This window comes from Borostomias antarcticus (assembly GCF_949987555.1).
Source record: "Borostomias antarcticus genome assembly, chromosome: 9".
NCBI lineage: Eukaryota > Metazoa > Chordata > Actinopteri > Stomiiformes > Stomiidae > Borostomias > Borostomias antarcticus.
The window spans coordinates 21470246-21482423 of record NC_140242.1 but is presented as its reverse complement, the minus strand read 5'-3'; the positions used below and the strand labels follow the sequence as shown (position 1 = coordinate 21482423).

The 12178-nt window shown below is 46.4% G+C and overlaps 1 protein-coding gene across 1 annotated transcript in view; it reads left to right on the top strand.

Annotated features, from left to right (window-relative positions):
* stxbp5l (syntaxin binding protein 5L) overlaps positions 1–12178 on the top strand; it is a gene marked incomplete at both ends in the record, with an annotated part of 160464 nt that overhangs the window by 65430 nt on the left and 82856 nt on the right. The window lies entirely within an intron of this gene.

Sequence of the window (12178 nt, the reverse complement as noted above, 5' to 3'; positions counted from 1 at the left end):
GATGATTGGCTGAAGTAGTTAAGGAGGATTGCACATTATTAGCACAACATTTACTTGGAATACCTGATAATTACCTATCCTTGCGCTGTGCCGGAGGTTTGCTTTGTTGTAAAGATGACAAAGTACAGTAGATCCTCCACTTTGGGTTGAAGACATTGTATGTCCCATTTCTGTAATGGCCTGTTATGTGTGGTTCTCCTCTCATACTGTACACCGCCGTTTCTTCTTACCTTTGAGTGTCTCCTCACAAAATGTACAGTAATATTTGTTTATTCTGCAACTCAGTCTCATTTTTAGATGATCATGTCAGTCATTATTGATGTTTTGCATTATTTACAGAGCGTCACGTTCCTAGGTAAAATTAGCATTTAGCCAAGGGCACAGCATGCTAATATGGAGAGCTAATTCCACCAGTGAGTGCTACATTATGGCTAAAGCTGGGATATAACACTTCAACACATTTTACTGATTATGATCCACTGATACAGCCTAGAGCCAAAACACACACACACATGCACCCACCCACACATGCACAGTACTGTATGTGTTACACACATACACAGTATACAGTACACACACATGAAGGCATGTTCACTCACACACACAAACACATGGTCAAACCCAGCTCCTAATGCTGATCCTAACAGCTTGTGTGCAATGTGTTTTTAAAGCAACACGCTAACACTCACGCAAACATAAGTGTTGCCATGTGTTCGGTCTGTGTTGGCACATCACCTCCTCTCAGCAACCCCACCTGACACCTGTCACTTCGCGGTTCCTCTCAAGGCCAGAGCCTTGTCGCTGAAAGACACCACGTGATTGGTTTAGGAGAAGATTAATCCCTCATTGGCTGTCATGCCTGGTGTCAAATGGACGAGCCACAAGGTCATATATAGTTCTATGCTGACCTTAAGGTGTCAATCACATCCCAGCCAATCGCAGGCAGGTCAGAATGTCAGTCTTGGTCGGTGATTTATCAGTTCATTCCACACGTTGGCTGACTCTTACTTAAATGAACCAACTCATCCACGCACCAACGGATAACTTTTATACTTTCAAAACGCACATCAAGTCAGGTGATATGCACCCTAAACCGTTTGCCATACATCTTCAGCCACAGGTGACGGTGTCGACAAGGTGTCAATCCTGTTACTAGTTGCTAATCAGTTACCTGCGCTCTGACACATCCCCATACCCCTGCCTTCATCTCTGCGCTCTGTCCCTGCGTAAATGAAGATAAAGTGGGGCGGGCTACAGACGGTAAGTGACGGGGGTTCACGCCACCAAAGAGAACTATGACATGTCACCATCAGTAATAAAGCTCCCAGGAACTGTCGGACGCCATCAACGGAGGAGCAGACACAAACACAAATATGCAGTTTTGACTGGAGGAAGCGCCACGGCGTCCAAATTGCTCTGCAATTTCAGTGCGCAGCGTGAATAATATCACTTTGTTCACTGCCAGAAATGATTGTGAGCTGGGATAACGGGATGGGTTGTTGTTGTGGTCTTTTTTTGCCTCAGTGCTATTCTGCGTAATAATATTGTTGTTGTTCATTTTTGGGATTGTGTGGGATAATCATTGCTTTTTCAAAGGACTTCTCAGTGTGTTAGTGGAGATGATTTTGGAATTTTTGTTTTGTAAACACACGGATTGGTGTTTGTGTGTGTGTGTACAGAGAGAGAGAAACTCAGTGACACAGAAACCATTAGTTCTATTTAATGGAGCTCCGCCCCACAGGGCAAGCTTCTATTGGCTTGAGAAACCTAGCCAGCTACATTTAACTGAACAAAAAAAAACATACACACACCTGTGTCCAACTAGGTCTGCCTGCACAACTGCTGCTAGAAACTTTCAGCTCACAAGAAGACTGAGAAGTGAGAAGGAACAAGATGACTACACAGTGACTCACCGTGGGGACTTTCCCTTGGGACTCCCCAGCCAGCGCTGCCTAGTCTACCTGAGAGATTCTGCGGTTCCGGCGCCCTCAACAGCGACGTGGGACATCCACCCTGCTTCCGCTTCATAGGGCTGCAGCACGCCAGGCCTGCACTCATCTCGAGCCTCTGGAGAGGCTCCATCGAGCGCAGTTCTTCAACTGTCTGCCGCCGCCGAGGAATGAAGTTCCTGTACCTATGGAGGGCGGCCCAGATGGGGGTGATGATGTTGCCGTGCCCCTACAACAGCCGTGCCGATGCTGTCCCTCCCCCTGTCTGATGAAGAAGACGATGGCTCTGAGGCCGACAAAGACTCAGCCTCAGAAGCCCCAGATGCAAGCGGTTCTTCCTCCAGTGGTCCCGGGTCTGGATCCTTCGTCCACAACCTTTCAAGCTGCTGGAGAGAACCAGAGGCTGTAGCTGTGACGGGGCTGCCTCTCTGGAGCTCCGTCTGCTATGGGGCATCCTCCAAGCATGCACCTCGTCTCCTCCCGGCAATGTTTGACCTTCGTGGAGGCGTTATGGGACCAGCCTGCTACACTGAGAACTCGGCTACGTCCCTTCTCTCCATTCGCGAGAGAACCCAAAATCGCCGCCGTCCTCATGCCCAGCTCCTCCGCCTGGGGTTTGGCCAGAAAACCACTGATACCTGACCCCAAGGACAAGACCACTCTGTCCTTGGCGGAGAAGAGCTACACGCTGGCGGCGCAGGCTGTCGCTGCCACCTCCTGCTGTCGCTGCCATGCTAGTCATCTACATCGGCCAGCTGGCCAAGGATCAGGCACCTTCTTCCTTGGAAGCGGAGTGGAGAGCAAAGATATCTGAGATAGCTGTTGCCCAGCTTGTGAGAATCTGCCTGGGTGGAGTGATGGCCACTTCTGTCGTCCAGCAGCGTAATCTGTAGCTATCGCAGACTGGTCAACGAGAGGTGAACACAACCTCCGTTCTCTGACGGCGCTGCACATAGCCGGCCGCCTGAATGTCGGGGCAGACTTGATGTCCCGGGGCAGGCCTCAGCCGGGCGAGTGGAGCCTACATCCTGTAATTGTTGATCAACTTTGGGCTCTGTTCGGGATGGCCATGGCGGATCTGCTCGCTTCGAGAGAGAATGCAAAGTGTCCCCTCTGGTTCTCTCTGAATCAGTCGGACCAGCCTCCGCTAGGGGTGGACATGTTCGCGCATGCCCCCTGGCCGAAGGCGCTGCTGTATGCCTTCCTACCAGTGGGATTAATCCTACCGTTGCTAGCCAGAGTGCGGTCAGAGGGTCTATCAGTGATTCTGATAGTGCCGGACCGGCACTGGGCTAGATGGTATGCGGCGGTGATGGCCATGACATCTGGCCATCACCAGGCCAGGTGGAGGGTGGCCGGTGGTGGCCTGGCTCTTGAACGGCAGAGATTGTCTGGTAAAGGACTCTCTCCAGCAATGATCAATACTATTCAGAGTGCGCGGGTGGCGTCCACTGCTATGGTTTACGCTGGCAAGTGGGATGCTTTTACGCGCTGGTTTGGAGAGAGGGATGTCACTCCCAAGTCCTGTCGGTCGAGACAATTTTGGAATTTCTCCAACACCTGGTAGATCATGAGGATGGTCTAGCAACATCCACTCTCAAAGTGTATGCATGTGCTATTTCTGTGTGTCATGAGGGGTTTGCCAAAGCTACAATTTATGGGCATCCCCTGGTCAACCGTTTTCTGATTGGCGTGTTCCGTTTTTTCCCTGTGCACAAAGCTATAGCGCCGCCTAGGGATTCGCTTTTGGTTCTGAACGCGTTATGTGGAGCGCCATTTGAACCATTGGAGCAAGTTCTCCTCAAGTGGCTCTCTATCAAGACCGCGTTGATCCTCGATTTGACATCGGGCAAACGGGTCAGTGATTTGAGAGCGCTGAGAGTCTTCCTCATCACAGGTGATGGGAGTAAGGCTGTTTTGCGCACGGATCAATCTTTCGTTCCGAAAGTGGTCAAGGGCGCATTCAGTGCAAAGGATTTGGCGCTGAGCACTTTCTATCCTCCACCTCATGCGAGTGAGGTGTCATGATCCAGGGCGTGACCGTCTGGCCAGTGGTGGTCTGCTCCTGTCCTTTTGGGAGAGGTTTGGACGGCTTATGTTACGGTGGAACCACTTCCGGTCCGGCTCTCCCCTCACATACCTTTCCTTGCCCTCAGCTGGGATCAGCTGAGTGCAGCAGGTAGGGACCAGTGCTTGGGTGGAGACAACTTTTAGTATGGTCTCACCTTGGAGCCCTGGCTTGTGTCCTGGCTGGCCAGTTTGTTAACGGGTCCAGCAAGAGTCTATGGTGCGGTCGTGTAGCTTCGCTTATGCCAATAGGAGCTTGCCCTGTGGGTAAGGTCTAGAGACGTGAATGGTGTGGGTGGAAAGGACCGATGGTTCCATATTGTAACCCTAGTTCTATGAGTGGAGTGAAGCCCCACTGGGCGCAGACTTTGCTGATCCCGCAGTCTGCTTGCTGAAAGTTTGCTGAAAGAAGCAGTTGTGCAGGTGAAGCCCTCTTATACAATGGTGCACCGGACCTTGTTGGACACAGGTGCATGTACTGTATGTTTTTTTTTCTTCAGTTAAATGTAGCTGGCTAAGGTTTCTCAAGCCAAAAGGGACTTGCCCTGTGGGGCTTCGCTCCACTCATAGAACTAGAGTTACAATACTTAACCGTCGGTCCTCCCCACAAACACTCTGATTCACGTCTCTCAACCTTTCTCTCCCTCTTTCTCTCTCTTGAACCTCACCATTTACCACATCTACCTTCGTGCATCGTCTGCCTCCATACGTGAGTCATCTCTCTCCAATAACGCTCATATTTCTCTCTCACCCTCCTTTCTCCATTCTGATCCATTTTCTGTCACCCTTTCTACTCTTGCCTCTCCTCATCAGTATGCCTCGCTAGTTCCTCTAGTTTCACATTGACTCACTGCCTGTTCTGTTTATCCCTGAAGTCTCTCATTTTCCTCTGTCTCTTTATTATCCTTTCACTCGCTACAGGTATGTCTCAATTTCTCTTTCTTTCTTTCTTTCTTTCTTTTTTTCTCTCCCTCTCTCTTTTTCCTCTCTCTCTTTCTCTCTTTCCATCTCTCTCCTGTGTGTAGGCAGCTGACTGATCCGGTTGACTCATAACTCCTAACTCAATAATTAGCCACAGACGCGGATGAGATTCATTACAGTCTTGCGGGACTTGAGTGAGACTTGGGGTGTCAACTTTATTTTTGTATTCATCCAGGAACCAGACAGTAACTTGGCCGTTAGTGCCATATTATCTAATGAAGGTTGTGCTGTTTGAATTAACCAGTGTAACTCAAGGATGTGTTAATACAGTAAAGCTGCCTGGAGCAATATCTATCACCAAAGGTCTACTAACGTTACATGAAAGCCTGCACTGGGGAACATGCCACTGATTCCAATGGCCAAAACCCAATGCAATTTTACGAAACTGCTGTGTGGTGTATGGGATTCTACCTGGTCGGTGTCGACTGATGTGCCTCCACCATGGTGGATGAATGAGAGTCTGGGGTTGGCACCAGGGCAGGTGGAGATCCATCATACTGAGGAGACCGCTTGGCATCTCCTCCTCGCTGTTCCTCATCGGCTCCCAGGTATGTATGTATTTGCCAAAACAGAATGCAAGGTTAAAATCTTTCTAAATGAAAACCTGAAAATGTCAGAGAAACAATTAGGAAAGGTGAACTTTCAGAGGGCACATCGCTTTGGGAGGAAGATCTGTCGTAGCCAGGATTTCTCATTTTACAATAAAGATGGCTATTTTGGAAAGAGGTCGGGAGCTTGAAGGCACCACTTTCTCAATGAGTGAACTATTCCCGAAAGAAATTACGGACAGGAGACACTTCATCTTCCCTATACTTAAAGAGCAGCATGCAAAGAGCCAGAGGGTAAAATTGGTGATTGATAAACTCCACTCTACTAATTAAAACTGGGCGGCGGTGCGCGAGCAAGCAACCAGCGTAAACTATCGGCTCCTGTCATTAAATGACACAAAAACATGTCTCCAAAACACATTGCTGTTGTTGCCCTTGTTGCGATTGTTTTCCTTGTTCTCTGCTACACTTTTGTCGGTCCACATTTTGAGCACACCATTGTGAGCGAGCGCCTGCAAATTGTTGTCAGCCCCATTGCGTTGTTCCTCGTTCTGTTCTGTGCATTTGTTTTTGTTCCGTAAAGGCGTGCCTGTTTTGTTTAAACTGTGGCTTGCTCAGAATAGGGTTGTCCTTGTTAGTGTCAATAGCAGTTGTAGCCATTTAAAAGATAATCAGTTCAATCTCTCCCGTGTCTGTTGTTAAGTGTTCCTGTGCTGCCAGTAGAGTTGGTGTGTTGGTAGGAGTGTTCCTGTGATACCAGTAGAGTTGGTGTGTTGGTAGGAGTGTTACTGTGGTACCAGTAGAGTTGGTGTTCCTGTGGTACCAGTAGAGTTGGTGTTCCTGTGGTACCAGTAGAGTTGGTGTGTTGGTAGGAGTGTTACTGTGGTACCAGTAGAGTTGGTGTTTCTGTGGTACCAGTAGAGTTGGTGTGTTGGCAGGAGTGTTACTGTGGTGAGTTGGTGTGTTGGTAGGAGTGTTACTGTGGTGAGTTGGTGTGTTGGTAGGAGTGTTACTGTGGTACCAGTAGAGTTAGTGTGTTGGTAGTAGTGTTCCTGTGGTGAGTTGGTGTGGTGGTAGGCGTGTTCCTGTGGTGATTTGTTGTGTTGGTAGTAATTGTTCCTGTGGTGAGTTGGTGTCTTTGTAGTAGTGTTCTTGGTCTTTTGCCAAGTTTATGTCTTTATGCATCTGGATGTTCTGCCCTCAGATTTCATTTTCTTGCTAATCTCATTGATAGGTTTCCATATGGCATTCTGCCATGTGAATGGACTCTTATCCACTATTGGCTCCAAAGGGATACCAAAGCTGGCGATGACCTGCGGTTTGCAAACCCACTTTACCCAGAGGGCAATTGGGCCAACCCACTGCTCACTGGGCGACGGTGAGCTCTGAAACAAATATAAATAAATACCGTCCATCATGATTTTCACAAAAGTGGCGATATAAAAATAAACCTCAGGTGCAAAGAAATCACATTTGAGTCCTCCCTGGACTATTGGTGTGGCAGTAACGTGCTGTGATCATCTCGCCTGGTGTGGGCATTTCACGCGCCCGTTTCCCTGTCAGTGACATGAGCTGTGTGCTTGGCGTGTCATATTTACTCTGATGCGTTCACACCTGTCGGCATGCTCAGCGAATCTCCTGGCAGAGCGGTGACAGGATAGAGAGAGAGAGAAAGGAGAGAGAGTGGGGAGAGGCAGTGAGACGTGGAGGAGGAGGGAGAACGATGCAGAGAGACAGACAGGCAGAGAGAGAGAGAGAGAGAGAGACGGGACGCCGGGGAGAGCAGGATGACTTACGTCCCTCCTCTCGCCTGTCAGCGCCCGACGTCTCCTCCCGTCTTGAGCAACGGGAAGCAGGATGGCGGTCACGGAATGTTGATTCTGCCTGCCCCACGCCACCCCGCCCCGCCCGCACATCTGCCGCTATGCCCGCCGCGCTCGCTAGCTGGTCATAGTGCGTCATGGCAGTGAATACGCATTTCAGCTTTTCAGGCGTGCATACAGTATGCATGTGCATGCACAGACACACACAAACACTCACACACCCTCACACACTTACTTGGTCATGAACATGCATGAACCCACCTCTCTCACACACACACACACACACACACACACACACAAAAATCCCATTCTGGCTTATTTAAAGGAGACAGGCACAACATGGGTTAATGTATTATTGCCTGGCCAACGGAATCAGATTCCCCTCCCTCTACTCGATGGCTTAACAGCTAGAGGATGTATGATTTGAGAAGGCCTCCCTCCTCGCTCAATTCTCCTCTATTTTGTGGTGTGTGATTTTTTTCCCCACCTCTTCCTTCTCTCTCAGGTGGTTCCAATCAATTCTTCTGTGAGAGAGGGAGAGAGAGAGAGAGAGAGATGTAGAGAGAGAAAGGGACACAGGGAGAAGCAGAGACGGGGAATGAAAGGCAGAGAAAGAGAGAGTGAGAGAAGGATATTCTATATAAAAAAAAAGACTAGTATTGTGGGTATTTGAGGCTTTAATGTCATTTTGCATGTTCTAGACACCCAGACCCAATATTAGCAATATTGTATGATAAGGATTCCGTACTGTGAAGATGAAATTGAATAAAAATTTTGTTTTATAGCCCATAGGAGAACAATCTTAAAACTCAGCTCTAAAATCAATATTCACTTCATTGCTCCCATGTACAGTAGGCTGCACCATAGTATGTGCTGAATCAATGTGCTGCTTCCACAGTACTTTAAATATATGTCTAGGTGTTTCTGTTCTGTGGCCATTACTCAGCCTCTCTATTGTGTGTGTGTGTGTGTGTGTGCGTGTGTGTGTTTATGTGCACATCTGTCTGTATCCATATGTATGTGTGGATATGTGTGGTGTGCATGTGTGAGTGAGTGAGTGAGTGAGTGAGTGAGTGAGTGAGTGAGTGAGTGAGTGAGTGAGTGAGTGAGTGAGTGAGTGAGTGTTTGTGTGTGTGTGTGTGTGTGTGTGTGTGTGTGTGTGTGTGTGTGTGAAGAAAATATTATATCTTTAATGATCCCCAGGAGGGGAAATGTGGGCATTACACCAGCAGAATGATAGAACAGAAACAGAAGAGGTACAGAATAAAATTAAGAATCAGTGGGTCATATAGCATATATCTTTTCTCCTTGGTAGTAAGTTAACTTCGCCGGCATGTGGGTCTGCCATGTTGCCTGTGTGTCCCGTCTGTGTTCAGTCAATCACTGAGGCCTCAGCTGTGTCTCATTCAGCGAGGCGGCTGGTAACACCAGCAGCAACAACAGCAATGACCCTCTCACACATACACACCTGGGGCACAAACATTCACACATACACACACATGCACGCACACCCAGCTGGGGCACAATCACCTACAGTACACACACACACACACACACACACACACACAAACAATCAAACACACAGCTGGGACACAATCACCTACAGTGGTGATACACCAGGGCTGTGTATCACCACTGTCAGGTCACAACCCTTGCTATGAACATAGATTAGTTGACCTTGGGCCAATAGATAACCAATATAGTTTCCACTAGAACCTTATCTCTACCTCATCTTAATAGATGCACCAGTTTTGTGTTCTCTCCAGACTTTATCGTTTTAACAGGTATGTTTGGATGCTTGCCACCTCTTCATTCTATATGCACAGTACATCACGATTAGCTGACATCACCACTTTATCACTTTGTTTTCTCTTTACACTCTTGTGGCACTTGTAGTAATGGAATGAAATTGAATCAAATAGAATAGAATTAAAGAACAGAACACAATAGAACAGGACAGAACACAATAGAACAGGACAGAACACAACAGCAATTTGGATTTACTTTTTTGCCACTCAGACACACTCTCTGAATCCCTGAACCTCACCAAATGAGGTAATGTGATAACACCATGGAAGCCATCATCCCAGATTTTGATTGTTGTTACCGAGACGGTCTGTGTTTGTTGCTGCAGCCCAACGTTTTCTCTACGGTCGGACCCCCAGGCCTGATCTGTAGACACAGACACAACAAAACAACATAGAGGAGGTGGGAGGGGAGCACAAGCAGTGGGTTTTTTAAAGGCCTGTTTATGAAGAATTGAGCAGATTTTAATGTACTGTAGTACTGCTGACTTGTGCCCAACTGGTTAAACAATAGGTCAGATAAGGGACTATCATAGAATTAAAATACAGTTTTGCAGCCTGTGTAATTAGTCTTCCAAAGTTAATCAAATTACATTTCATAACACGTCACATTTTTTACCTGCTTTTTAAAAGAGAGGTTAGAGTCAAGTAAAATACCTAAATATTTAAAACTAGAGACTACCTGGAGCCTCTGACTAGTGACGTAAACATCTGGCTCAGGTGATTTGCAGGCCCTCTTTGAGAAGAACATACAAACTGTCTTTTTGATGTTCAGGTGTAGGCAGGAATCAGTGAGCAATTTAGTTACCTTCACCATTTTGGAAGTACGTTTAAGTGCAGCCTTCTCTTTGTTTTTTGTGTGCACATAGATCACGGTGTTGTCTTCGTACATTTGAATATCACAACTATTGCAGACATTTGGTAAATCATTTATATATAAACTAAAGAGTAAAGGGCCTAAAATAGAACCCTGAGGTACACCTACATCGTAACTCAGAGTCGATGATGAATTATCACCCACTCTAACACATTGGGTTCTTCCTTCCAGGTAGGATTTCATCAGTGCCAGAGACTGTGGAAAAGATAAAGTCAAGACATTTTTTTAACCAAGACATTGTGATTGACAGTGTCAAAGGCCTTCCTGAGGTCAAGATTTTCCGCTCACTACTACACCCTCCTTATCCATTTTAAGCTTAACATTCTCTAAGATGCCCACCTCCCTTGTTCTCTGTAAAGCGCATTGTGTTGCCTCTGGGTATGAAATGCGCTATATAAATAAAGCTTTGATTGATTGATTGATAAGAAGACACAGTTAGCTGTATCAGTGGAGTGCTTAGCTCTAAAAGCAAATTTCATAGGATGTAGCTGATAGGGTGAGTTGTTGAGGTGTGTAATAGGTTGCTCAGCAAACTGGGAGGATGCTTATGGTCGATAGTTGGTAAGATCAGCTGAGTCACCTGATTTAAAGATAGGTGTAACTATATCTGATTTCCATCCCTTGGAAACGCACACAGCCTGACCATGTTTGTGATCGGAGCAGCAAGTTTGTCTTTATGTCTCTTGAGGAACATATTGTCAATTCCATAAACATATTTGGCCCTAGAGTTCTTAAGTGAGCATATAACTGTAGATTCAGAGACCTCCTGAATGGAGAAGCTGGGATGATGTTCAGTCACAAACCTGGTGCTTTCTGTTAAGGCTTCCACTGAGCTGACGAAGTATGAGTTGAAATCTGTACAAATTGCAACTGGATCTTGGGGCAACCATTCACACTGATTTTAAGCTGCTTTGTTGAATTACTATTTTGTTCGCCTTTCAACTTCATTAAATTGTCCCATATTGCCTTAGAATTACCCTGTGCTTCATTAAAGATCTTAATAAAAAAGTTTGATCTTTCTTTCCTGATTTCTCTGGTTCTTTGGTCCCTGATTTCTCAACATGGTGAGCATCTGCCTATCATTTCCTTACCCTCCCTTCAAACCCACCCTTAGGGTTGATTGTGATTTATAAAGGGAAACTAGCGTTGAACTGGCGTACATTGATGTGGGACGTGATACGCAGTCTTATAAATCTGATTTCTTTTGTGCATTTTTATTTTTTTTAAACTTGCTTAAGTAACAAGCTTAGTAACATGGATTACTATGGATTACCATTACTATGGAGTAACATGCTTTTAACAAGCTTAGTAACATGGATTCTCTGCACAGTTTTATAAACGATGAAGCCCTGTGCACTTAGCGGGAAATCCATCGGCAATTGGTTATTTTCCATTTCCCATTTCCCATGCCATATTTAGCTTCTGATTACAACGTGAAATACATTATTACTAGTTCATTCATTTGTTCAGCTATTCAAAGTGTGTATAACAGAAAGCATCATGTGCACGTGTACTGTAGCCTAATTTTGTGGTGCCGTGCATATAATTATTATTGCATAGAGTTAACCCCTTTTCAGTCCCTTTGCCACCAGGAGAGGAGTGCCTGTCACTGACACACTTTTCATTGGCTTATGCTTGTATGCGTAGTTTTTGTCTCAAAAAAGCATCCGCAAACATAGCATACAGTATGCATGTGTATCCCCTGTGTTTTTTTTCCTTCAGGAGCCATTTGAAAGTACCGTCAGGACAGCAGGTGCTATGAATATGCACCATGAATATAACGACCCTCATGCATATTAATATCCATCGAGAAAATGAGTCAGTAGTGATTGAGAGGAGGTGACACTTTTGGATTGATGGAACGCACCCGGACTGTTCAACTAGTCTCTCGCTGTGTTCCCCATAAACTCTCCCCTGTTCATCTTGAAATTATATGAACAATGGTTCTCTCGCCCCCCTAATTGGTCCCCAATCATACGAGTCATTGAGTGAACGGCTCAGTGTTCTAATTGTTTGAGACAGCTGAGAGAACATTTACCGAGGAGAGAGAATGTCCAAATGTGCGGTAAGAGAGAACTGGTCTCATATCGGCCCTGCCCTGCCCTGTGGTTTTTACGTTGGCTGTGAT